Source organism: Python bivittatus, unplaced genomic scaffold (genome assembly GCF_059951505.1).
Source record: "Python bivittatus isolate LINGU-HERP-01145 unplaced genomic scaffold, Pbiv_v1 ctg000960_np1212, whole genome shotgun sequence".
NCBI lineage: Eukaryota > Metazoa > Chordata > Lepidosauria > Squamata > Pythonidae > Python > Python bivittatus.
This window is the reverse complement of record NW_028277124.1, coordinates 12,658,360-12,684,800: the sequence shown is the minus strand read 5'-3', so window position 1 is coordinate 12,684,800 and position 26,441 is coordinate 12,658,360. Positions and strand designations below refer to the sequence as shown.

At 40.3% G+C, this 26,441-nt stretch overlaps 1 protein-coding gene across 10 annotated transcripts in view; it reads left to right on the top strand.

Moving 5' to 3' along the window:
* The window catches only part of LDB2 (LIM domain binding 2), a 178,937-nt gene that overhangs the window by 13,736 nt on the left and 138,760 nt on the right, over positions 1-26,441 (top strand). The window contains exons 2-3 of one of the 10 annotated variants that reach the window (XR_015794213.1): positions 9,840-9,978; positions 10,846-14,529. The exons of 8 other annotated variants lie outside the window; for them this stretch is intronic. The gene's annotated coding sequence lies outside the window, so the exon portion shown is untranslated. Of the gene's footprint in view, positions 1-9,839; positions 9,979-10,845; positions 14,530-26,441 lie in introns of those variants that run through there. One more of the 10 variants, XR_015794214.1, reaches the window with a different exon arrangement.

Genomic DNA, 26,441 nt, shown 5'->3' with positions numbered 1-26,441 from the left:
TGGCTGGGCTCTCAACACAAAGAAGAAAGCACACACTTTTCCTTGTTTGCAGTTTTAACCATTTTGTTGTTACTCATCACAGATTGGCCCCCTTTCTGCTTGTGCACAGTACGAAGTTGTTGATTAAAAGCATGGGCCATTGTCCACCCAACACCTGCTGGGCCCAGCTAGCATGCTTGCACAACAGTTTTAAGCAACAAGCCCCCTTCCTCCCTTTTCAGGGCTTATGATAAATCTGCTTCTTTATTTGGAACCACATCTGTAGCTGCTAATATACAAATCAGCAGAGATCCTTTGTGACCAGAAACAGCACAATGCATCATGTATACGAAGGGTTTTTTGAACGTCTGTGTGGTCAGACTTAGTTTATACTCGAATGGGGCACCACCAGGAAATTCCCAGGGCAGCAGTCTAGATTGGCAAATTGCAAAAACATTCTGGAGGAAGGCAACAGCAAGCCCCTTCGGTATTGTTGCCAAGAGTCAAACCTGATTTCAGAAGGATGCTCCTTCGTGCAATAGAATCACCTTCCGAAATAAAGCTGCACTAGGTCAAACCTGTGATTAGCAAAGGAGGTGGTGATGCTGTTTTTCTTATTTCACTGCAGATCGAAAAGGTGTCTTTGTTTGTTTGTTTGTTTGTTTGACCAAGACTGTGCTTATAGTTTAGGCTAGATTTGAATCAGTAAGACTTTACTGATCTCAGCTGGATTGCTCCAGGACGAATTATATTTGCCTTGTATCTGGAAATGAGCTTTTCAGGAGGGTGGTATTGTGTTATTCTCCTCCGACATTTAAATTGTATCTGTTTCTTACACTGAGCATATTGAAAGCAACTACGTATGGCTGAGATTCCCCCTTCAAGGGTGGTTGTTGAGTTGTGATTTTTAGCATATGTACAAATTTATTGTAATTTTGCAGTTTGAAGCACAGTTGAAGAGCTGTTCTTGAATTGTGATGTTCAGTATGTGTAATACTCTCTAAGAAGAAAAATTGTTCAATATAAGTAATTTGATTTATTAATTTAGGTAAGAAAGATGGCAATATTAGCTTTTAATTGATTAATAATCAGTTTTAATAACTGAAAATAAACCAGACATATTTGTGCCACAGTTGGCTCTTGCAGTTGAAGAAAACTCCAAGTGGGAGGGAATTTCCAGGTTTGATTTCAGCTGAAGTTGGCAGTGGGGAAACAGTGTATTGTGCAAAATGTTTGTCTGTGTTTATAATTAGATATAATGTAATAACTATAAACTATCTAGACCTCCTTTGATGGGGAGAATCTCTTAAATGCAAGGTTGTCTTCCTCTGGAAGATATACAGTAATAAGATTACATGCTATATATTTGATATTTTTCCCATTCCATCCTTCAAAAATTAAAACTTAGCAGCGACTTTTGGAACTGGGCACAAGGATTTGGACACCTATTTAATCTGAGAGCACTGCGACTTACCCCCAATGGAATCCCTATTTATCCCAGAAGTATGTTATGAAAAGTGCCCCCCCATTGAATTCTTCCTCCCTGAAAGCAGCTTGTGATATAGCTGGAAGAGTTTGGTGCTTGCATTCAGCCGAAGAAGACAGCAGGCAGTTCTACTCCAGAAAGCAGGTGGAGGAGATCACGTCTGAATATTCCCACCATGTATCTTTCAAAGAAAAGAAAAGTAGATTTAGCACGATCGGCCCTTTGCCCTGTTAATTGTTCATTTGCACAGGGAATGTAGAGTCTGGAGGTTGAGTCATGGCAACTGGACTTCTCTTCTTTTGGTTTGATACGTTTCGCTGCTTGTCCAAGCAGCTTCTTCAGTCTAGAAAGTTGGTTAGGGGGGACATGGGTCACCCCCATGTCATCCATTGTTGCCAACCTATACATGGAAGAAGTGGAGAAGAAAGCTCTCAGCTCTTTCCAGGGAATAGCACCAACCCACTGGTTCAGGTATGTGGATGACACCTGGGTTAAAATCAGAGTCCAGGAGGTACAGGCCTTCACAGACCATATAAACACTATAGACTCAAACATCTAGTTCACCAGGGAAGACACCAAGGACAACAGGCTGGCATTTCTAGACTCTGAGGTTCTAACTGGGATCTGTGGCAAGCTAGAAATAGGGATTTACAGGACTCCCCCCCCCACACACACACACACAATACCTGCAGTTTGACTCCCGCCATCCACTGCAGCATAAACTAGGAGTCATCAGGACATTACACCACCGGGCAGAAACCATCCCCACCTCCATAGATGCCAAAAAGAAAACAGACACCCGAGGACACCACTTAAGGCCTGTGGGTATCCAAATTGGGCCTTTATTAAATCCACTTCTAGATCCAACAAAAAAAATGGCAGACAGAGCTAAGACCCAGAGTCAATGGAAGAAACTTGTCATTCCATATATGGCTGGTGTGTCAGAGAAGATAAAATGGATATTTGGAAAACACCACATACCTGTGCTTTTCAAACCCACTGACGCACCGAGACAGAGGCTGGTACACCCTAAAGATCGAACACTGAAACATAAGAAGAGCAATGTAGTATATGCAATCCAGTGCAGTGAGGAGTGTTCAGCACTCTACATTGGGGAAACCAAACAGAGTCAGCAGTTTACCTTCATCTAAAGGAAAAAGGACACTCATTTGAGGACAATAATGTTCACATTTTGGACAGAGAAGATAAGTGGTTTGAGAGAGGAGTGAAGGAATCCATTTATGCCAAAGTGGAAAATCCTTCCCTCAATAGAGGTGGAGGCCTCAGACACAACTTGTCCCCCATTTTTCATGCTGCTCTTTCATCAGTCCCCAAGAAGATTAAGACCATTTCATAAGGTCACCAGGGAGGCAGCACTTAACGATCCACTTGGGAATGAGTGAGGGATTAGGAGTAACATTCACATCCCAAAGACTCTACTAATCACTCTCCTATTGTCCCTTCAATGAGCCCATCATGTCAGTGAGAAACACAGCCACCCTGGAAGACATTTATGGGGTCCCCCCAACCAACTTCTAGACTGAAGAAGCTGCTTGGAGAAGCAGCGAAACATATCAAACCAAAAGAAAAGTCCAGTTGCCATCACTCAACCTCCAGATAATTCCTCCTGGATGACTGAGAATCTTCATCAACATAGGGAATGTAGAGGAAATCACACTTACTAAGAGCCTCATTCGGGTCAGTGTCTGCCTAATGTTTTTAGGATTGTTGTGAAAATAACAATTAGAGCAAAAGGAAATTATGTCTGTTTCCTAGTGGAGCGATAGGATACAATTATCAAAAAAGTCATGAAAAGACAGTACTTTAAGTAGTCAGGCCTGGATACATAATGCAGAACACACTGGGATAAGGCAATATTGAAACCAGCATGTCACTTTGATAGAGGGATTCTTTCATGAAAATATAGGTGAAGTCTGGTTGACTTCCCTGAAAGATTCCATGGATGTCCACCACTGTAGATCTTCTCCTACAACATTCTGACATTTCTGTCAGTTTGTGGAACTGAGGCTAGGAGACCAGTCCAGAGATCTGTATCATGGACACACAGAATGTAAAAATTGGAAAACGCCTTGGAAATTATCCAGTCCAATGTCTTCAGTACAGAAATCTACCACTACCATACACCCAAGAGATAACATCTAGAAATATTTTCCTGATATCGACCCGGAATTAGATTCCTTCTAGTTTAAGCCCATTGCTTCTGAGCTTGGCTTCTGCAACAACTCGTTACAACAATTCTGGCCTATCTTCTACATGACCATCCTTGAGAAAGTTATCATGTCTTTCTGCAATCTCCAGGCTTCTTCCTGCAAGTCTCCTCTTAACGGCTCACTCATTTCTTCCCCAATTTCAGCTTTCAGTTCCTTTCCACAATCTGATCAATGCAGAGGATCCATGACTACTTTTGAACTTGAGACATTTTGATTTTTACTGTTCTATTTGCATAATACATTCTCTTCAAATCTGTGAAAGGCTTTGCAGCAAAATTTGCTTCAGAATTTCTCATGTTCTTGTGTCTTGAGAACAATTTACCTAGAATATATTCTGGCTATCTCGAGCTTCTTTCAGGGTGCTATCATCATCCTCATCCTCATCCTCATCCTCATCCTCATCATCTTTTTTTTTTAATCATTTTTTTTATCATCATCATCATCTGTACAGCTTACATTGGTGCCTCCCTTCATTTTATCCCCACCACAACTCTGGTCAGGTCACACAGAGAACAAGATTGGCCCAAAGTCCCCAAGTGAGTTTCTATGGCTGGAGAAGGACCTAAACCTGGGTCTCTTTAGTCCCAGCCCAACACCTTCACCCCTGCGCCAGCTTTGTGCTGGCGCAGGGCATTGTTCAGGTGACTGACGATTACAGAAGATGTGCCCAGAGATTGGATTTCTTCTGTCCTATGAAATTGAATAATGTCCATGATTTTTAAGTCTTTTTACTGATAATGTTTTTCCTTTGGTTTTATTCTGGGCTTCTTTATCCTGATTATGGTATATTTGACTAGTTGTTCTCTTTTAAGATGTTCAACTCTTCTCTGCAAATTGCTGAAAAGTTCTGGTTATTGGTGACAGAGGCATAGGCTAAAGACATCAGGGCAACCTGTATTAGGATTCTGCAGTTTAGTGTGGGTGACATGGAGTGTCTGAGCAGAGATATAAACCACGGCAGACCGAAGATGTGAAGGAGATTTTTCCAAACTTTTCAGACCCTGTAATAATCATGGATTATGGAAGCCCTGCTCAAAACAAAAAAGCCGTGTTTTTAACCAATTAGCAAAGCTTTTTAAAAAACTTTCTCCATTTACTTTTGTCCTTGCATTTGTTCAAAAGGGATTTGAGAGAGATCATTCCGACTTGCATTGGAAATTATAATTTTTATGTGTGCTGTTCTTTGCACTCCTCTGCAACCGCCTTGTGTGTTCAGAAGCCACCCAGCCCTGCAATGTTTTTGAGCTTGTTTCTGAAGCGTCCCCCAGAATGGGCTGATACTTAGCTGCAAGGAGAAAGAATAAATTTGATTAAATTTAAGAGTTTAAATTTAAGACTTCAGTTCAAACTATCTATAGCTTGTGGTTAGTGGGTTACAAACCAACCATCCCCATAGTATGTCAGACAAAACACGCTGCTACACTTTGAAAATAGAGTGGTAGCAAATGCATACTATTTTACAGTAAAATTACGAATCCAAGCAAAGCAAAGCTGGTAGTTTCAGCAACCATTTTGGAATGTGCTATTATTTAGAGAGCACAATCTTTGTACATAGCAGCAAATAACAATTTTCTAAACTCTTCCCTCCTTTTTTATTTTTGTGATTTAAGTTTTGATTACAAAAGAAAGAGAAGAATATAGAAGGACAGAATAACTCTCTCTGGAATTCATATTTCATGTTCTGAACAAGTATCCAGAGGGTCTGTAGAGAAATACAGTGATAGGAAAATCTAGTTAAAATAAAATACTGAAACCATATACTTTAAAAGAATAGCATATATACTGTATCTGATCTCTGGGATTCAACATTGTCATGTTTATATAATTCAGTTAACATCAGTTTTGCTGGGTCACCAAAATGGTTCCAACATATGGCATCTTTACAGTTAATCACTGAATGAAATAACTAAGTAAATGTAATTTACTAAAGTATTATTTTTTTAAAAAAATATTATTTTGATATATTGGCAGCTTTCTTAGGTTTTAATTAAAACAGTAGAAGATCAATTCATCTGAAAAAAATCTAATTACACTGAACATGATATTGAATTCCATTTGCAATGAAAACACCAGATTATACAGAGAACGTTTTTTTAGGAACTCCAAATTCCCATTTTCAAATGTAGTGCTGAGAAATGTTTTGCTTTATTGCAATCATGGATTAATGAATGTTTTTGACATTGGTGCTAATAGGAGAGAATCCACACCCTGAAGAACTGTGGCCAGTAACAGCTGAAAATATTAGGTGGAGTTTGACTCCACACTGTCAGTGTTCCTAATGTAACGAGGGCTTCCCTCTTTCTTCCAAAAATTATGTACCTATGAGTAAGTGGACAAGGTTGTTCATTGTTTCACACACATTCGTTTAAATATAAATGTGTCTTGCCTATTGTTAACTTCAAAGAAGTGGCCAGTAGTGTTCTCGCTAAATAGCTTTCGGTATCTTTGCACCTTGCACTCACACTGTAAGATAATATAGTAATGGGGAAGGATTTGTCAATAACATAAGCAAGCCTGAATGTTGCCAAGTATCCATTATTCAGCTCTCCAGAGACCGATCTGGATCAACAGTTTTTTTCCCTCTGGCGTATCCTTTGTAGCTTACGAGGAGACAACACCCAAGTGCCTGCTTGTCAGTAGTTTGATCAGAGGCAAGAACAAGGCCGTGGTGACCCCCTTTTGAATGGTTGCCAATAAAACTGCGTACACGTGCCATGAAGTCATGAGGAATCAAGCTTGACTTTATTTACTTGCTTACTTATGTACCTGATCATCTCTCAGACCAAGCTGCTCCTTCCAGATGGTTTAGAGTCCTGCTTTGGTGAACCATCTTGGCTGGTATTTACACATTTTTTCCTGATTCCTCAGGGATACCTAGACATTTCTAATCACTGAATGACTGATTCCAGCTCTACTGAGCCAGGCTGCTCCAAAGGAACACTTTCATTTTGGCTCATGGTCTCCCGGTTTCTCAACCTTGGCCGCTTTAAGATGTGTGGACTTCAAGCGGCCAAGGTTGACAAACACTGGTTTCCACCGCCCCTTGGTTTTCCCTAAGGGAACTATGTTTGTGCTTTTAATATAAAAGTGAAACCTCTTTCAAGTTCAGCCTTGTTATTCCCAAGTGCTAACAAAGCCTGACCTACTTAACTGCAAAGGCCATATGCACCTGTTGTGATGGATAGCATGAGCGGGGAAGATTCTGGAATGGAGCTTCAAGGTTGTCAGGAGGGGGGAGAGACATTCCAGGGCAAGCACCTCCTCAGCCTGCAACAAAGAGATTGATGTCATGTTCAGCCCAAGAACTACAACGAGGTCATCCAGTACAGGTCAGATACTTTATTAGCTTGTACCTAATAGAAATCTCACCAGACTAAACTTATCTACAGCTACTATAGAATATACTCCGTGAGGCTCTAGGGAGGAGCCAGCCTCATCCTCTTAGTTTTCCCACAGTCTTGTTGCCAGTCATGGCTGGCTGGGGAATTCTGGGAGTTGAAGTCCACACATCTTCAAGCGGCCAAGGTTGAGAAACACTGGTGTAAACATTTGTCTTCCTTTAAATGTTGCTATAAACTAGTGAGAGCAAGTTTGGTGTGATGGTTAAGGGCACCAGGCTAGAAACTGGGAGACCATGAGTTCTAGTCCTGCCTTAGGCATGAGGCCTCCTGGGTGACAAACTCTTTCCAAAAATGTTGCCAAAAAAACAGCAGGGACTTGTCCAGGCAGTCACCAGGAGTCACAAAGCAAGCAAGCAAATAAATAAATAAGCAAGCAAGCTGGTAACTGCAGTAAATGTTCTTGAATGCTGTTGTGCAACTTTCCTTTGTTAGGCTAGTCTTAATGGTCCCCAAAAATTGGTAGATGATTCCTCAATGGGACTGAATGAGTTGAGAAATCGTAGTTGTGCTCTCTGGGAATTATGGTTAGGAAGCTGAGACACTCACTCATTCTCTCTAAGAGAGCAGTTTGATGAAGGAATCATTTTGTAACAGAAGTAAAGGAATAATGCATCTATAGAGGGGTTTTTGTTTGTCTTTTAGGAAAATGACAAAGAAAGAGAAAGAAAGCTGTGCTGTAAGAGCTAAAGTTGCTTGTGTTGGCTTAGATTGTACTTGCGTATTTTCAAATAATCCAACAATTTAGAAATACCATCTGTTTCCAATGCTCTCTCCAGAGCAGTGCCCCTGGAAGTGGGGAACAATGAACAATGCACTGTTTTTTTGGGGAGTGGAGGGGGAAGCATTTCCAAAAATTAACAAAATAGCAAGCCTTGGATTTTGCAGAGAATATTTTGCTACCCTCTGCTAAAGAATGCGTTGGCTCCCACGTTGGCCGTGGCATTCACTTGAGAACTAAATCCAGAATCCATAAGCTTTCAGTTTCTCCAAATTCTTCATCAGACAAGCAGCTCCAAAAAGCAGAAGGTGTGAAGGAAGCAGAAAACTAGCAGTTAAGCCAAAGGTGTTTTCAGCCATAAGGAAAAGTGTGTTGAAAGTATTAAATGCATTAACTAGGTGCTATTCACATGCTGCTTGTATAAAGGAGGGCTATACATCAGATATAGAAGTAGTGACATCTGTGCTCCTGTTGTCCAGTTGAGGAAACCAATGGCTGTAGACATCTGCAGCAGCTGAGATCCAGGTCCCATAGAAAGTTCTAACATGGAGAAGATAGGAGGAGAGCTAGTGAACACCAACCCATGAGAGATAGGAGGTGGGGCCAGGGATGGGGACAGATTAATGGATCATAAGGAATGTGAGCAAGGGAAGTCATACCTCACTTCTCTGCCACTTTTAGGGCACCTCTACACAGGGCTTAGATGCAACTGCTGGAGTGGGGCTCTCTCCCCTCAGGACCCAACGCTGGCTCTTCCTTAGGTAGCCAACTGATCCCCTAAGGAATAACAACATTCTGAATTCTGTGGTTCCCCCTCGGTGAGATGTCTTAGCCTGTTCTGGCTTCTCGGCTGTCCCCATCCTCTTTGACAAAGAAGGCATCATGATGCTATGCCGTTGCTGCAGTGAAGACATGACTAGGCTAGAGGGATGACCTTGTTGCTCTTCATACGCAGGTTGAGAATTGGAGCTCAGTGTCTGGTGGTGTCAGCAGTCATTGGACACCTCTTGTAGTCTCTGGACTGCCCTCAGATTGAGATGTGGTCCTCAATCAGAAAAAAAAAAAAGACTTTCCAAACCAGACTTGGTTAAGGCTGTTTATACCATAAGTTGCTCTTTAGCTTCATTCTTTTAACCTCAGAAAGTCTGAGGACTAGGGCTAGAACGTGAGGTGGGAATAATTGTTTTATCCCTGCCCTCTTGGAAAGTTGGAGTGCTAGTCTGTCACTCAGCCTTTGCGATCTGCTATAGTGTGAATCCTTCTTCTAACCCAGTGTTTCTCAACCTTAGCAACTTTAAGCTGTATGGACTTCAACTCCCAGAATTCTGGCTGGGGAATTCTGGGAGTTGAAGTCCATACAGCTTAAAGTTGCTAAGGTTGAGAAACACTGCTCTAACCAATCATTTGGGGGCAGTCATTTTATAGGTAGAGCCATCTGTTTTTTAATTTTTGTTCTTTTTTATCATCAAGAGGCATCAGCAAGAAATAGAAAGGTAGAAACTTTGCATTTTTTAGAAAAATCAAGGTGTCATCAGCTGCTTCATTGCATTGTTTTTTTCAAGGGGGATTAAAAATTAAAAATCATGCTGCCATAATTTGTAACATGCCACCAAATTTTAGCACAGCAAAATTAGAAGCCACCGGGGGGCTGCAGGATCTTTCTCTTAACCCTCTTGGTTAGGGTGCTCTAGAGGTTGTTGGTTGCTCCCCAGTTCCAGAAGGCAGAAGGATTGCTTGAATCAATACAAAAAGATGGCTAGTTTTGCAACTTTCTATCCTCTAGGAACCCGTAATTGCTCTAGGAGAACTACCTGCCACCTGGGGACACCATGGGACAGATGATCCTGCTAAGTGTTGGCCAAAGGCCTACAAAAGAGAAAGAGCTCATCAAACGTCATAGCATTTGTGCCACTTTCATTTGTTTCATTGTTCATTTTTGTCTATTTGTTGCTGTTCTGCAGCAGCATGTGAAATCTTGTTAGTGGTGCCCACAGCCTATAAAGACCCTCTCTCCTGTTTTACAGAGAGATTAGCCCACTACTGTGGACCTCTTCATGTTCTCTTTATACCAAGACCCTGCAGCATTTGATGAGTCATGGATAGGAGGCTCTGAAATGGTCTTGCATGGAGCCGAGAAAGAGGCCTTTGAGTCCACCATAGCAGGTTTGTTGGTCTCATGGTGGTTGGTGGATTCCATATCTCTGACTTTCAGTTTCCATCTGGCCAGATTGTCTTTTCTCCTGGCATGCTGTAAATGAGGGTGGTGAATCTCGAGTTGGCAGATGGGGCTGATTGGTGCCTTTGTTCTTTTCAGTTCCAAGTCCTTCATACTGTAGTTGAATTCAACTAAGGACCTTGCAGAAATTCCATATTTTTGAATTTTCTGGTCCTAAATTGTCCATCTTTGCAGCCAAGTTCCCTGAACTCTCAACTATGACTGGAGAAAGGGCCAATAATATATTGGGAATGTTTTTCTTGGCTGCCATCCTCCAGTTATTATCTCCTCCCTTCTCATGTTCCTTATTTAAAATCCCCAAAATGGTGGCTTGCTTGTTAATGATGCGTTTAATGCTGCATGTAAGTTGGGTATGTCCTCTATAGCTTTCTTCAGCCAGCTCTGCTGAGTTTCTACTTTCACATGCCTGTTATTCAGGCATCTCTCCCTTGCACATTTCAAAGAGAAAATGGCCCTATCTTATCTTCATTGTCTAGAATTCCTGTTTGGAAACACCATGGCCTTGGTTCCCAGAACCTGATCTCCGCAATGACAGGATGACTCCAGTCAATGCAGATGATTGATAAATCCACCATTGAATTTGCAAAGCCACACTGTGTTCTCTTCCCATTCCATGATCCTTTTCCTTTTCCGTTTGATGACATCATGTGGGTTAAATGCAGCATTTTCGTCATTGTTCTCGCTTCCAAAAGGGCCTTGGTGTTTAATTTTGGCAATGTGAGGGAAGGGCGGGTGGCCTTTCCTTCCGTTTGTTTTCCTCCGGTTTGAAATGTTTTTTTCCTCATTTATTTTAGCTTCCTTGGGAAAGAGAAAATTTCAGTGTTTGCAAGCTAGGCCAAATGGATCTTGGAGGACAAAGTTATAAACATCTATATATAATTCAGTTTGCTGGTGCCCGAGGCACCATCACCACTTTCCTCACTTAGCTACCTAGCATGTTGGAGGGACTGGAGAAGAAGAATGCAGGGGAATGATTTCCTTCCCACTTTCAACTGCCAGCTTTTTCAGAGATGGGTGGACCCCGATTCCTGATACACCAAGCTGTCCCAGGTGATATGATGGGCAGAACTGTCTAGTATGTTTGGAGGTTGGCTTGGAGAAGGTTCCATAAATTGGAAACATTTTGGGATCCAGGAAAGCATGTCATGTACGTATAGGAGGAGAGACCCAATCAGAAATGTCTTCAGAGCTTCTAACTCAGCCAATTAAAGCTAAATAAAGCTGCTCTTGTTCCTGAAGGAAAAAAAGAAATCCAAAATCCATAGTGAGCTTGCAAGCTTTTGAATTCTCCCACATGCTTTATCAAACTACAGGGTATTAAAAGTGTGTGACAGAGAGAGAGAATGTGGAACACAATAAACATCTTTCCAGATTTGGCAAGGGTTGTGGCCCTGAGATCTGCAATTTAGGTTTGATCTGAAAATGGAGACTGAAGGCTGACTGAATTGATCACAGGAGATCTACAGCTTGTTTTACAACTGAAACTTTCCTTCCATGTCTCTGTAGAAGAGCAGCCTTGGTCATGAGAAAAATTGTCTTGTAAGTTGCTGTTATTTCTCCTTGATGTCATGGCTGCTGGTGGAGCCTTGGCCACCAGCTAGAAAGTTCAGCTTGGCAGTCGATGTTTTCCTACATTAATTCCTTGCCTCAGGGTGGAAGCTCCAGGGATCCTAAAAGCACTGCCCCAAAGTCCACAAAGCCTTCAAAGATTTTTATTTGTCTTTATTTGTTGGGATTTAAGACCAGATCAAAGGTGAATCTGCCCCTCCACCCAGGGACCAAACATGTAGATGAGTTCAACGTTCTTCATTAATCCAAAGAGTTCATATTTCTAAACATTTAATCTTCTCCAAGCCAGAGCTAAATGTGCAAAGTAAAAGAAGATGAAGTTTGGAATCTACTTTTGTGTATAATCATTTGCCAACTTAGCTGCTGCAAAGAGCAAGTATGAGCAAGAATAATGGTTACTCTTCAGTTAACATTTTGCATTAACTCACTGTTGCTTGTGGGTGGCTTTCTATCAAACTGTTGTTCACTCACTATTAGAACATGTTTTTCTATTATATCTCCTTTGCATGGAGAGTTCAGCAGTGCCATTGTCTCTTTTCTGGGCCCAGTGTGCTTTTGATTCCCCCCAAAAAGAAAACACTTTTTCTTGGCAGCTTAAATTCCCTGCAGTTGTTTTTATGGTGAAGTCAGGGAACAGAAATGCTGTAAACCATGAGATCAGTGCATCATGCTTATTTCATATCTTAAAGAGTGACTTAAAAATCAGCTGCAGGAATCAATTCAATACAAGTCTCCTTCAGCAGAGGTTGGATCAATATTTGGGGCATAGTTGTGGTCCAGTATTTGCAAAATAAGTGTCGTAGACAGCACTGAGAAATATAAGGATTTAGTTTTGGATGGTTAATCCATTAATTGGTTACATATTTATGTTTTCTTTTCTCCAAGGACTTCAAGCTTCAGGTTGTGCCCTTCTAATTACTATATTAATATTTATTCAGCTAAAAGTGAGTAATACACATAACATCCCTGTGAGATCCCAAGGCCCCCTTGAAGCTCAGCGGTTATGTCTTTGAGCCTGTTCATTGGGCCCAGATGTTTCCTGATATCCCCGCAAGTCACTTGTTATCGTAACTGACAAATTCAGAGGATGAGAACTTTCTGTAGATCAGAAAACATCCAAATGCTTCCATGGGCAACGCATTGGCAAGTGGAAACTAGAACTCCAAATCTAGAGCCATTTCATAAATGGAGAACTGGGAAGTCCAACCCTTATTCAGTGCAGGTATCCCAGTTAAAGCATACTTGATGGATAGCTGTCTAGCCTTGTTTGAATACAAGACAGTGAAGAGGAGACCACCACCATTCCAGGTCATTGGTTCTGCTGTCAAGCTGCTCTTACTGTTAGGGAATTTGCCCTAAATTTTTGCCTTCTTGTAACTTACAGCAATTATTCTATGTTCTGCACAGATTCTGAACAGACCATGGTCATCTTCTGTATGTCAACTTTTCACGTATTTTCTAATATCCCAATGCTGTTATCAATTCTTTAACTCACATTCTTCTTCACCCCCCCACCTGCCATTTCAGCCCTCTAATCTGACTTTCTGATTCCCCCACTCATCGCTTACTTTAACTTGATCCACCTTCCACCCATCTGCCAGCTGGCTCAACATTCCAGTGATTCTCTGCTTACAGTCACCTCCTGAGCTCCATATTGTAATGAAGTCTTGAACTGGAGTACAGTGGTACCTCGGGATACGAACTTAATGCGTTCCGTGACTCTGGGCATATCCCGAGTTGGTCGTAACCCGACGCAAATTTCCCCATAGGGTTCAATGTAAATCCGGTTAATCCGTTCCGCCCTCCGAATTTGTCACACCCCGAAGCAAATTTTCCCATGAGGTTCAGTGTAATTACTGTTAATCCGTTCTGGCGTCCGCAGACCACGCGTCAGGGGCGGGAGAACGGCCGGGCGCACGAGAACTGCTGGGCGCGACGCGGCGGAAGAACGGCCGGGCGCCGCGCGGCGCCGCACGGCAGGAGAACGGCCGGGCGCAGCGGGAGAATGGCCAGGCGCTGCGCAGTGCGGCATGGCACGGCAGGAGAATGTGTCGCGGACCATGTGTCAGGGGCGGAAAAATGGCCGCGGACCACGTGTCAGGGCGGAAAAATGACTGTACCCCAAGGCGGAGTTCGCACATCGAGGTAAATTTTTGCGGCCGGAGCTGGTCATAACCCGAAAAGTTCGTTAGTAGAGGCGTTCGTATCCCGAGGTACCACTGTACTGTACATGCTATTCCCCACTGGTTCTGAAGGTTTACTAATAGGAGTTGGGGGTGTTTAGTGACAACAATGCAGAATTCACGCTTCTGAATCTCTGGAAACTTTGTTGAATTTTAGAATTGGAAGTTTAATCCTTGCTGGCTTGCTCTGTTGTGGATGCAAGTTGAAATTTCTGCATTTACTTTGAAGATGAATTCTTCACAAGTGAGTGGAGGAAACTTTGAAGATGAATTCACAAGTGAGTGTGGATGTGGTTGCACTACACAACATTCCACACTGTTGCTCAAGCTCTCGTCTTTTTTTTCTCAACGTATCTAGAAGTTAGAACCTTGTTGCACACTCGTGTCCCTCTGCTATTTCCTGGGTGTCCATTGCCTGAGAAGGACATGAGGGGTGGCTGTGAAATATGGTCCCCCCTCTTTTAGCAGTGATAGGGGGTCAATTAGGTGTTTCACAATCATAAGGAGTAATAACAGCCTTTAAGGTAATCACTTTTCTAATGTAACTGCTGTTTATTTTAGAAGTAGGAACATTTTTTTTTAAGTTTTTTATTTTTTACAACAAACAGAAACATACATAGACAAACAAGAGCATAAAAAACATAAAAACCATCTTCCATCTTAAACCGTGTGTCAGCCAGTTACTAGTCATTTGTGCCATCCTTTCATAGTCTTCACTCACCATTTATATAGAGTCTCATATTATCTATCCAACATATATTTATATATTTATCAGTTATCAATTATTATTCGTTTATTACTAGTCTATCTATAACACCAGCTTTCATTATAAGATTTGTATCATTTTTATCCATTGATTATATATATATATATATATATATATATATATATATATATATAGTAATTTATATCAGTTTATCGAGTTTCTATTATATAATTTATATAATTCTATTACATTACTGTATCTTTTCATCCAACCATTGATAAAACAAATCCCATATCATATAAAATTGTTTGTCTTCTTGCTCTCTAATTTCAAATGTCAATTTACTCATCTCAGCATATTCCATAATTTTCTTAATAACTTCCTCCTGTATAGGTACTTTTTCATTCTTCCAATTCTTAGCAAATACAATTCTAGCCGCTGTCAAAACATTTACAATCAGATATTTCAATTCTTTACTATATGTTTCCGGTATAATTCCCAGTAAAAATGTCTCTGGTTTAAAGTCTATGTGTTGTTTTGTCATTTTTTCCAACCATGTGTGGATTTTAATCCAATATCTTTTGGCTTCTGGGCATGTCCACCACATATGGTAATATGAGCTGGGTATCTGATGACACTTCCAACATTTATCAGACTTGTTCTTATACATTCTTGCGATCCTCGCTGGGGGTAAATGCCACCTGTAAAACATCTTATACAAGTTTTCTTTATATGCAGTTGACATTGTCATTTTATAGTTTTGAGACCATAGTTTTTGCCACTTCTCTGAAAAGTAGGAATATTAATAACAGTAAAAACAGCCTCCATAAACTTGATAACATAAGATGGCAAAATTCAGGAGAGCTGAACTAGACATCCCATAAACTCATGTTTTACTTAAGGTGTAACATCCATAGAACCCACTAGCAATCCTTTGATGCTGAATCTTGTTCTTCTGCTTTCTTCCCTTTCTTGCAGTCAGGGTGGAATTTACAAGCCGGTGATGGCCCTGTTTTGCTCATATCTGAAGCAGTGGCTTTTCTTGTGTGCATAACGGCTTTCGAAATAAATCATCACGTCCCATCCTTTTGCACGTGGTTTGGTTTGCTCTATGAAATGGGCCTCCAGCTTCAATGACAGTCCAGAGCAACCCCCAGAGGAATCGTTGTGTATTGATCCCTCTCATTTGTCAAGTACTGCTCATGCCAAATGAGCTCCTGAAATGCAAAGCAGAGTCCCATGTAACCAATATGGCGGGATGGAGATGTGCTTTTCACAAGATTAATGAATAGCCTATTGAATGAATCTCTTCAATGGGGTAGTCTGAATGGCTGCTGTAGTAGTCAAACATACATGTTTGATAAAAAAAACAATTGGCAGAAAACACAGTAGAGATTTCTCTGGGATGTCCTAGAATTGCCTGTGTCGGTCTGTGTGTCCGTGTGCAGAGAGAGAACCATTCTATATAACAGACTTCCCCAAATATTTCCAAATATAAAGTTGTAGTGTGTAGTAGCTACTGTTTCATATGGCTCTTTCTGGAAAGGGCATAGTTATGACACACTCTGATAGCATGTGTAAATTAAGAAGAATGATATCCAGGAAAAAATGCCCACTGTTACAGCTTTCAGGAAATACCAACAATTCTCCCACCTTTTTCCAATGACACACCCAAAGGTCCTTCCTGGCACTGAGAATAATTGAAAGCACATGACCTGAATTGAGTTGAGTGCAAAGAGGAAATTATTTTCTTTTTAATTACATTTGTATTTCATCAGTATGAGATTTTAGCTACCACCCTTCCCATTCAGCTTTATCTTGCAAAAGAAAAAAGAAAAAGGGCACTCTTTGCAACTTATCCTTTCAATAAAAACCTCAGTTTTACTTTTTCTTCCATCTGAATTCCTAGATGTCACTGCTATTTTTTTTAAGAGCATGACTACTTCCTTTTGCAGATGAGCAACCTGAAACATACGACTGACTGCTCCTCTCTGTATTTAGACCCAGAAATACATGGAGTCTGCAGGTGGTATCAAAATCTGCAAGATGGCCAGCACGATGCCACTTGCGCCATCTTGCAGATGTCCCTGGGATGTGATTTCAAGAAAGACACCACAGGAATGCAGCTTCAGAACATACCACATAAATTACTCATTGGAAAAAAATGTTTTTAACATTGCTATCTTGTTCTAGGTGGCAAAATAGGTAGGATATGTTTTGTTGTCCTGTATCTCTAGAAGGATAATCTAGTTGAAAGATGCAGAAATATTATTTAATCTATTTTTAGGTCAAAGTGGGATTTTTCTCTGTCAAAAATCATACTGAATTAGTTCATGAAAGAGGTACTCTAGATGTTCCTACACAGCAGTGTTATTCTACACAGCACTGCCTTAATCATTAATTTCACAGTTTCATTGAGAACAGTCATGGCTATATATTCTGTTCTCCTGATTGAATTGTAATCAACCTGCGTTCTTTCGTGGGTCTTGGAATGGTGTGTGTGTGTGTGTGTGTGTATCTCCTTTCTTGAGATTGTATACCAATAATAGAACCACAAAACGTATGGAACAATAAACTGTCTAACATGTCGCCCTCGAAATCACATTTAATTTCAAGAGAGGAAACGTCCCCCCAAGAGAGGGTTGGTGAAGAAGGAAGCTGGAGGGAAGAAGTAAAAAAAAAAAAATCAACCTCTTCTTTATGTTTTCAGATGATTCAAACCCACTTTGGGAAAAAGCCACCAAGGTTCATAGACAGGGTTAGAGAACTGAGTCATGACCAAATGCAGAGAATAAAAGGATATTTAAATTTTGACAGAAGAAATGCAACTTCTAAATATAATTTGTATTAAGAATGTTGATTATAATAGTAAAATCTAATACAAGCTAAACTTAAAGAAAGAGAAGAGAAAGAGTAAAAAGTAGAAGGAAAAAGGAAAAAAGAGAAGAAAGAGAAAAGTAAGAATATAATAAAGAAAAACAAATATATAAAGAAGTGACTTCTAACCTTCATCACAAGTATAAGCAAATTTAGTGACTGTTCACTCCCTCTAAGGTTACAAACAATTATCTTGTCATTTCATACCCCATCCTTTGTCTATTAGCAAATCCATAAAGCATCATCTTTTCGGTCCTGGTGTCAGCAGAACGCCCATAAAAGGTTGCCAGAAGTCACAATATCTCTTGTTTTAACCTTGATCAAATAAACCAACTTTATATTCCTTCCTTTTACTTCTAATAGTCTTAATCTTTAGTTCATTCAAATATTGTCGTAGGATTTGATTTCTCTTCATTTTTTCTTTGTCCCATCGCACAGAGTTCTTCAAAACTTTAACAAGCCTCTTTTGTAAACCCAAAAGGAAAAAATTATCCAGGTCACTTTCTTGGTTTATCATTTGTATTTCCTTTTGATTTTTAAAACATCAGCCAGTTTCTTTTGTAGATCCAGTAAACCATCCTTTTCTAAATCTTTCTCTTGGTCTGTCATTTGTAAACCCCCTTTTGGTACCATCTCAATCTGTCAGATAACATATATTCCACATCTGTCATTTCTTCAGTAACATATCTTGGACATAGTCTATCCATAGAGGCAGACATTATGACTGACATTGTTGATATGGTGGCTACTAATTTCTGGCTCCATTCTTCAAAAGTCTCCTTTAATATTTTCAATGTTATAACATTTTGCATCATTTTGTAGGTTCCAGTTAATTAAAATAATAGGTAGGCTTGTGTTTTTTTTCTGCCTAGAATCTTTAGTCCCCCTCTAGTGCGTAGTTTTAAAAATCATAAAATTACTTATCTTTGTTATGTCTTGTAAAAACCAAAACAGATCTATTTCCCATAAGAAGCTGTTTGTTCTTTATAATTAATTCCAAAATCTTATTGTAAAAGTTTCTATATTCCAAATTTATCTGGACCCTTAGTCTGTTTATTTTGATTCTAAGATCAAAATGTTATTTAGGCTTTTGCTGTTTATTTCAGATTCTTTAAATTCTTAAGCTTATAATTAAAGTTTTCTTTTGTTCAGGATTAAAGGCAAACTCACCTGGCATTTTTGAACTTGTCATTCTGAAGGTCTCTAATAGCGTAGAAGTAGTTAATTTCCTAAAGTGATTAGAAAGTGAGGTTTGCAAACTTAGTGTCCTTTGAAAGGCTCTGCTGTGGTTGTGAGCAAGATGGCTGATCCCTTGGTCTCCCGGTGCTCAAACCTGCGGAAAACCGCTGCCTTGCGGTCTCCTTGAGAGGGGCAGCTGTCTGGAACATATGTAGGTGATCTCCCATTGTCTCCTTATCTGGAGAAATTCCAAGGAACTGGTCTATTCACTGGTTCTTCAGTCTTTGCCGCAGTCATCAGCTCTGCTTTTGCAGAGACATCTTCAGTCCACCATTCCTCCCCCAGAAGCCCTAAACTATCAAAAACAGATATATTTCCAAGTAAAAAACTATCGAGATCATGGGATTGTTTGGCAACAGGGGTGCTAAAGATGTGCTAGCTGCCAAAGATTCTTTGCATCTCACCTTGCAAGGAAGCAGGTGCCTGAAACTGGATTGGCTTTTACTAGAGGGAGATGTAAAGAACTGAGGAACAAGAGCGACAAGAGATGGCATCATTGGTCTTCTTGACAACACTAGAGGTTTTAAATCTGAAATTGCAGATTTTAGATGGAATAAACATATGCAGCTCCTCCCCAAAATGAACATTATTTGCCATGGGACTGGAAAATGGCCAATTGTTTATTTATTCATTTATCAAATTTATATAGCCGCCCATCTCACAAAAAGTGATTCTCACAATCTCACAAAAAGTTTAAAGAAGAGCTAGAAAGAATATAAGAAATTACCAGCTAGTTAATTTAATATCTGTTCTGAGTAGTATTTTTAGTGTGGACTGGTCATTGACTGCAGTAAAGATTCTTCTTCTAGTATTTTTGATGAGAAAATAATAGAAAACAAGGCTGTTGAGGATTCCACATAGCCTCTGAAAGGGTATGTCTTGTCCCATGAACATGGGGTGACCCACTGGATAGCTTTTTTTCTTTTTCTTTTTGGTGCCTTCCAGTCAGCCTTGGCTCCTGGCAACTGCCTGGACTCATCCCTGCAGTTTTCTTGGCAACATTTTCAGAAGTGGTTTGCCACATTGCCTCCTTCCTAATGCTGGGAGGGAGTGACTGGCTCAAAGCCACCCACCTGGCTTCATGCCTCAGGAGAGACTAGAACTCATGGTCTCCCAGTTTGCAGCCTGGTGCCTTAACCATTACACCAAGCTGGCTTCTAGTTAGAATTTTCTTAGCATCTTTGTGGACATTTAGTAAGTTTTGTCCTTCCCTAAAAAGCTCTGAACAGACTGTAAAAGGTAAAGACTCCTTCTTTGGTGACTGCATGGTTTGGCCATGTGGTTTTGTTTATTGAAATATACAGTCATAGACCAAACACAGAGAAGTTCAAAAATACCTTATATCTCATCCACTAGAAAAACCTTTCCTGATCCTGGTTGTTTAATAGGTGGGGCACAATTGCATATGAGAACAGTCTGAATAGTTTGTAACCAGATTATCTCTTTCCAAGAGTAACTGATAGGGCATTTCAGAAGGCATTTCAGAAGCACGTGCACCGCTGTCTCAATTTCAAAGTCTGAGCAGATACAAGAATGCCATTGGTGAGGAACACCAGCTTATCTGTCCCACAGTCCCATTGAGGGGAGAGCATCCGAACATGCCACTGTGAAGGCCCTCATGTGGGATGGGACTGATAAATGATACCGGTATTGGGGAATTGTAAAAGGGGAGTGTGTGAGCTCTTTGTAGCAAAGATGAGAAGTGTTAGTTTTCTCTCTTGTGAATCAGGATCTAAAATTCTCTGCTTCAGCTCTCTCCAGGCTTCATCCAAGCTTAGCATGGATACAGATTTGGGGGTGAGCCCACAATGAGCCTTGCTTCTTCCAAGAAGACTGGTATCTGTCAGGACTAGTTGGGCTTGAGATTCACCTCTCCATATTTATTTAAGCCAGTACTTAACTGACCAAATTGAGTCTTGACAGAGATGCAACCAATTTCTAGGAGAAGTGCATTCGCAACCATGCAGGGAACTCAGAGTGAGGATCTCAGAAATCTAGACTGTTCAGCTTCTAAGGCATCCTTCTCCATGCATCTTTCTTGGCAACAATACATTGGCTGGTTTTCTTCTTCTTTTTTCTTTTAACTTCCCAGTCCTGCCTACAGCCTGGTCTCCCAGCTAAGTCTTTACTGATCCTGCCTAGCTTTTTTTGAACTCAGTCAAGGTCCACATGAAATGAGATGAGCAGTGGAAATGCTGGGGCAGTTTTCATGCCAGTGAGGTTTGCGAAGGAAGCTTCTCCAAGGGCTGAATTGGAATGATCCTTTTTGGTTCATGATCGGGATAAGCAAAAGGTGCTGATGATCCAGTAAATCTGGGTGGGAAAGAGCTTCTGCAGGGTCTTTTAAAAGAAGGTGGGCTTTAAAATAGCAAGTGTACTTTGTCGTGAGCAAGCACAAAGGAAGGAATGCCCAGCGGTGTCCAAGTACTAGAGGTCAGAAGGGGGTCTTGGAGTTGGGATAGAGAGGTCCTCTGGGGTGTAGCTGCTGGAAAAAGGTAAAGTCCATGCTAGGAGTCACCAAAGGAAATAGGCTAGAATAAAAGTGGCAAAGGCAGCCTGTATGATGAAGAAGCTAGAATATTTTTCCTGTGAGAAACAGAAACAGTAGGTAGGGGAAGCATGATGGAAGGCTCTAAAATTATGTGTATCGTGAAAAATATGGACAGACTGATTATTTTTTTTTCTCCCCTTGGCTGGAAAATCAGAAAATGAGCAATCTGCTAGGACCACGCATTTCCTGCAGTGCAGGCTGCTGCAGCTCCGTTAAGACTCCGTATTATCTTCTTAATCAACTCGCTTAATGACCAGCTCTAGAAGCAACTACTTTGCAGGGTGCCTGTTTCCAAGGAAAACCATATCATTAATATAATATCAATGTTGGCAGGGGGGAGGGGGAGAAAAAGATGCTTCTGGGGGCAGAGTAGAGAACCCCAGTCTGAAGTCTGCAGCGTTTTAGACACTATGGGGTGTTTTGCAGACAACTTAGATTGTGATTGGCAGAAGAAAATAAAAAAAAAAACCCACCTTGGATGACAAGTTGTGAGGCTGGTGTGAAGAAGCAATGGTGGCTTTTCCCTTGAAAAATAAAAGCCTTCAGATTTTCAAATAGCCAGTTATTGGCACCCATGGGATCCTTGAAAGGCAAAGTGGGGGGTGGAATATGTTGAGTCAACTGGAGAATAATTTTAGAAGCTACCACAGGTATAGATTTGATGTAGACCTAAATCGGCCTGTCTTAGGAAGAAGTTGGAAAGACCGTATGTGTGTGTGTGCGCGCGTGTGTGCGTGTTTCCTTAGGCAAAATTCCACCATTATAGGTGAAGAAGGTCTGGAAGGCAGTAAGGAAAGGCATGATGTATGGAGAAAAAAAAAATGCAAGACTGCATTATTCTGAGAAAAAATTGCAGAGCTGCCTGGGTGAGGTTTGTTGGCAAGGGAATGGAGGATGAGTAATTTTGAGAAGACATCAGGGACTCTGACATCTCAGGGTGATTATATCATTGATCAGGAAAGTCTGCGTTTTAATTCTAGATTATCCAAAGAGCGGAAGGCCGGTGGGCGCTCCTACTAACGTTCAATTTTTATGTAAAATTTGTGTCTGTTTACAAATTCTATGCCACAGATCCAGTAAGGAGTTGTTAGCATGCTTTTGCTCTGCCACAAGTTCAGACATACAAAATGACTGAGGTTCTCCCACTTGCATAATTCAGTGGTGTGCCTGTGCATATTATACAATTACTACTTTATTTCATATTCCATAACTTGCCTTGCTTGCTAGTTTTATATTTCCTTGTGTGTTTGTTTACCTTTCACTTTTCTCTGCATTTACCATTTTTTTTCAGAATGGTAAAACCTTTATAGTAATCCATCCTTATCTCACTGGCTATTTTGATTGCTCTGGAAGCCCAGTCTAGTTTAACACAATGTGCTTTCCTGCTTTTTTCTGCAGCAAAAATATGGAGACATAAAGCCATTCTGTTTACTGTTCATAATGCACCAAAATAGTTAGACAAACAGGATTAACGAATAGCTTAAAATGAAAGTCTCCTTTTTAAACTGCTGGTTGAGAGGCTGAGATTAAATTTTAAAGTACCTTTGGTGAAATCAGCTCTGTTTGTACAGAGAGCGTGGTGCATCAAGTGAAGCAAGAAAGAGGAATTTTAATGCATGCAGTTGATACTGCCCCTTGCATAGCAATTCACCTGCGTTTGCTGCTGCTGAATATTCATATTCATACAGTCAAACTCTCTAAACCGGAGCTGTTTTCAAGCCCTCTAGTGTTTTGTTAGGGTAGGTGAGTCTCCCTCCCTTTCTCTCGCTTATCTCATTATGGTACACCTTAGCATCATAAGCTAACAGTCCCTGTCTCACCCCACCTGAATGGGATAGGATTTATCTCTAAGTTTCTAAAAGAGTTGGCAGTGATACCAACAACAATAAAAATAATAAGCGGAGTCCTTGGGGTTCTCTGAGCTTGGTTGTTTTCTTGCAAACGTTTCATTACCTGGCTAGGTAACATCTTCAGTGCTAGAATGGAACGAGGTTTGCTCTCTGTTTAGATATTGTGGCATGCCCTGCCAGTGTTGGTGGGGATAATAAGCACTGATGCTGTGCTTTTTACCACTTGATTACAGCTCAGTGAAAATATTCAGCTCTGTGACTTTTTAAAAATTTTTTCTTATATTTGTACATCTCTTTGCCACCCAGTGTTACCTGAGCCTCATGAGAACCTCCTGATATATCAAGGAAGGGTCTACCTGAAAGTATGGTGTGTGTGTGTGTGTGTGTGTTCATTTATTTCATAAACAGAGTCATCCAACGTGTGATGTGCCAGGGTGAACAAGTAATTTTCCCCTTTTGTTTCAGGAACATGTTGTATAATTGGTGATTGGTCTTTCACATCATTGTATAGGAATTTTGGCCCATTCCTCCATGACAATCTGCTTTGCCTCAATAACAATAACTGTTTCAACTTATTGTGGAATGCGGCCCTTGGCTTTCACCAGACATAATAAATATAAACTTTATTACAGTCTTAGATCCCAAAAGCAAGCAAACAAACAAACAAAACCAACGTAGCAGTGCAATCAGAAAAACCAGAATACGTTACATTTCATAGTTAATAATAAATAGCGTGCTGGCTTATTTACTATTGGGTACTGCATAAAATAGAAAATTCAAATACAATGATCCACTGTGCTAGTCTAAATATCTCACAGCAGACTGCAATGGTGATTGCACAATTTCTTTGGTGACATTCCTAGAATTCATTGTTGACTTATCTGCAAGAAGGAAGAGAACAGAACCTTGGTCATTGAAGCTTTCATAACGTTTAGATTAAGAATGGAGTAATTAAGTCTTAAATCAAGGTAAGTAAAAAAGACAGTGGAGAAGAATCCTGCTGACAGATTCACTTTCCCCCATAGGGCATGACCGGTATTGTAATGATTGCAGCACATCCCATCTAGCCCAGCTTAAGGCTCATCTGTGTTTTGGGCATGAGATGGTGAGATAGGGAGCCAAGAAGAATGGCAGAGCAACTAAAGCCAACTTGAACAGTATCCAGAGAGTCCCATTTCTTTTTTTTATTATTATTATTAAAAGTTTTAAAAAAAATAACAACTAATGCAAACTAATAAAAAGTAAGAAAGAAAAAAGAAACAGAAATCAAAGAGAATGCTAAAAGTGCAAGAAAGGAATAAAAGAAAAAGAAAAATAGAATAGAATAGAAAGAAAAAAGATACAAAGAAGTGCCTTCCAGTTTTCTTTACAACAGTTATAAGTACAATTATAAATTCACCTCTTTCTCTACAGTTACAACATGTCTCTCTTCTTTCTTTAATCTGTCCTGTCTAATCATCAAAACCATAAATCATAAGTTCGTTTTTTTTCTGTTTTCCGCAAAAATCCCATAAGGGGTTTCCAGTCAGCAATAAATGTAGATGTTGTCTTTTCTCTAATCAAAGAAGTCAATTTGGCCATCTCAGTGAGTTCCATCATCTTCATCAACCATTCCTCCATTGTAGGTATTGCCAAGTCTTTCCATCTTTGTGCATGCAATAATCTTGCTGCAGTTATCATATACAAAAACAAAGTTCCATGACTTTTTTCCAACTGTTTGTCCATCAGTCCCAAAAGAAGTACTTCTGGTCTCAGTTGTATATTGATCTTTAAAATCCTCTGAATCATTGTATGTATTTGAATCCATTTTTTAAAGCTTTTTTACATGTCCACCAAGCATGATAAAATGTCCCTTCTTGTTGTTCACATTTCCAACATGTATTTGAAGTGCCTTTATACATTCTAGACAATTTCCTGGTGACATATACCAATGGTGCATCATTTTGTAAAAATTCTCTTTAAGATTATAACATAATGTAAATTTCAATCCTTTCAGCCACATATTATCCCATTATTCCATCTTTATATTATAACCAAAATATTTAGCCCACTTTAACGTACATTCTTTCACTTGTTCTTCTGTTTCAAATTTCAATAGAAGTTTATACATTTTAGCAATTACATGTTCACCATTTGTACATAATTCCATTTCAAACTCAGTGTTACAATGTTTAAAACCATACATTCTTTTGTCTATTTTAAATCTTTCTAATAACTGTAAATAAGAAAACCATTGGCAACCGTGTCCCTCTGCCATCAATTCTTCTCTTGATTTTATGATTTTTAAAATCTCCATTAACTTTGACTTTGTCGTATCACAATTACTGGTGCCACCCAAATCTCAGGTCATGTCCTTCTAGCTCCAAAAGCCTTCTATTTCTCAGCAGTACCCAGAGAGTGCCATTTCTGACTCCCTAGATAGAGAGGTGCTCTTTTCCTTTCATGGAATCACAGAATCGTAGAGTTAGAACAAGCCAGAATCAGAAAGATCAACTGGAAAGTGCGAAACCAAAAGAGTAAAAGAAGAAGCACCCCAGCCTTGGGAGGAACAAGTAGTGTAAATAGGTTTGAGTGGTGATGGCCTTTCAAGGGGGTTCCGGCTTCTCAAATGTCCATGTTATGGACTGACTGCTGGAAGAGATGTCCTTTGCTCTAAAGGTTTTGTGCCCAAACCAGCCAACCAGCCAATTTCCATTTGAGGCCAGTCAGAAGCAGGTCCCTAAATATCCAAGCAACCTAATATTTGTTTTTTTCATTATCACTGTGATATGTGCCTAACTTTTACATTCTGGAAAAAAAAAACATTGCATCAATTTGTTATTTTACCTATTGTCCAGGCATTATACAAGCTTTGGAAGTCTCTCCTCCTCACCCCACTGTTGCTGCCGTTGTTGTTTTACCCCCTACCACGTGCCAGCAGCTCCCAGAGCACATGTCTGGCTCATCCCGTTTGTATTAGGAGAGAGGCAGAGAGAGAGAGGTTGCAGTAGCAATGGGGGGCTTATCAGCTCCTTTATTTCTGGCATCTCTCAGCCCTGCGTTCAGCCATTAAAGTATCAACCCATATGGTCATGAAAGGCAGTGCTTGCGATGCACAATTTACATTTTCTTTTATCTCCATTGGATGGGAGAAAGCAAATATCAGGAAATACGCTGCGGCGGGTCAATTGTGGAGCATCCATACAATTGCCTCACTGTCTCGAAGCCCTCTTCTGCCTCCATTCCTAGTAAAGGCCTGATCAAAACCCAGTTAAAAAGCACCGACTGCAGAAAACGGGGGCGGGGGGACGATGTTATTTTGTGACAGGCATTGCAATCTCACAGGTGTGTAACATGCAGATGGGGGTGGGGGGTGGCCTGGATGTGTCATTTTGCTTTATTAGGCAAACCAGTTGTAATGATGGCAACATAATAT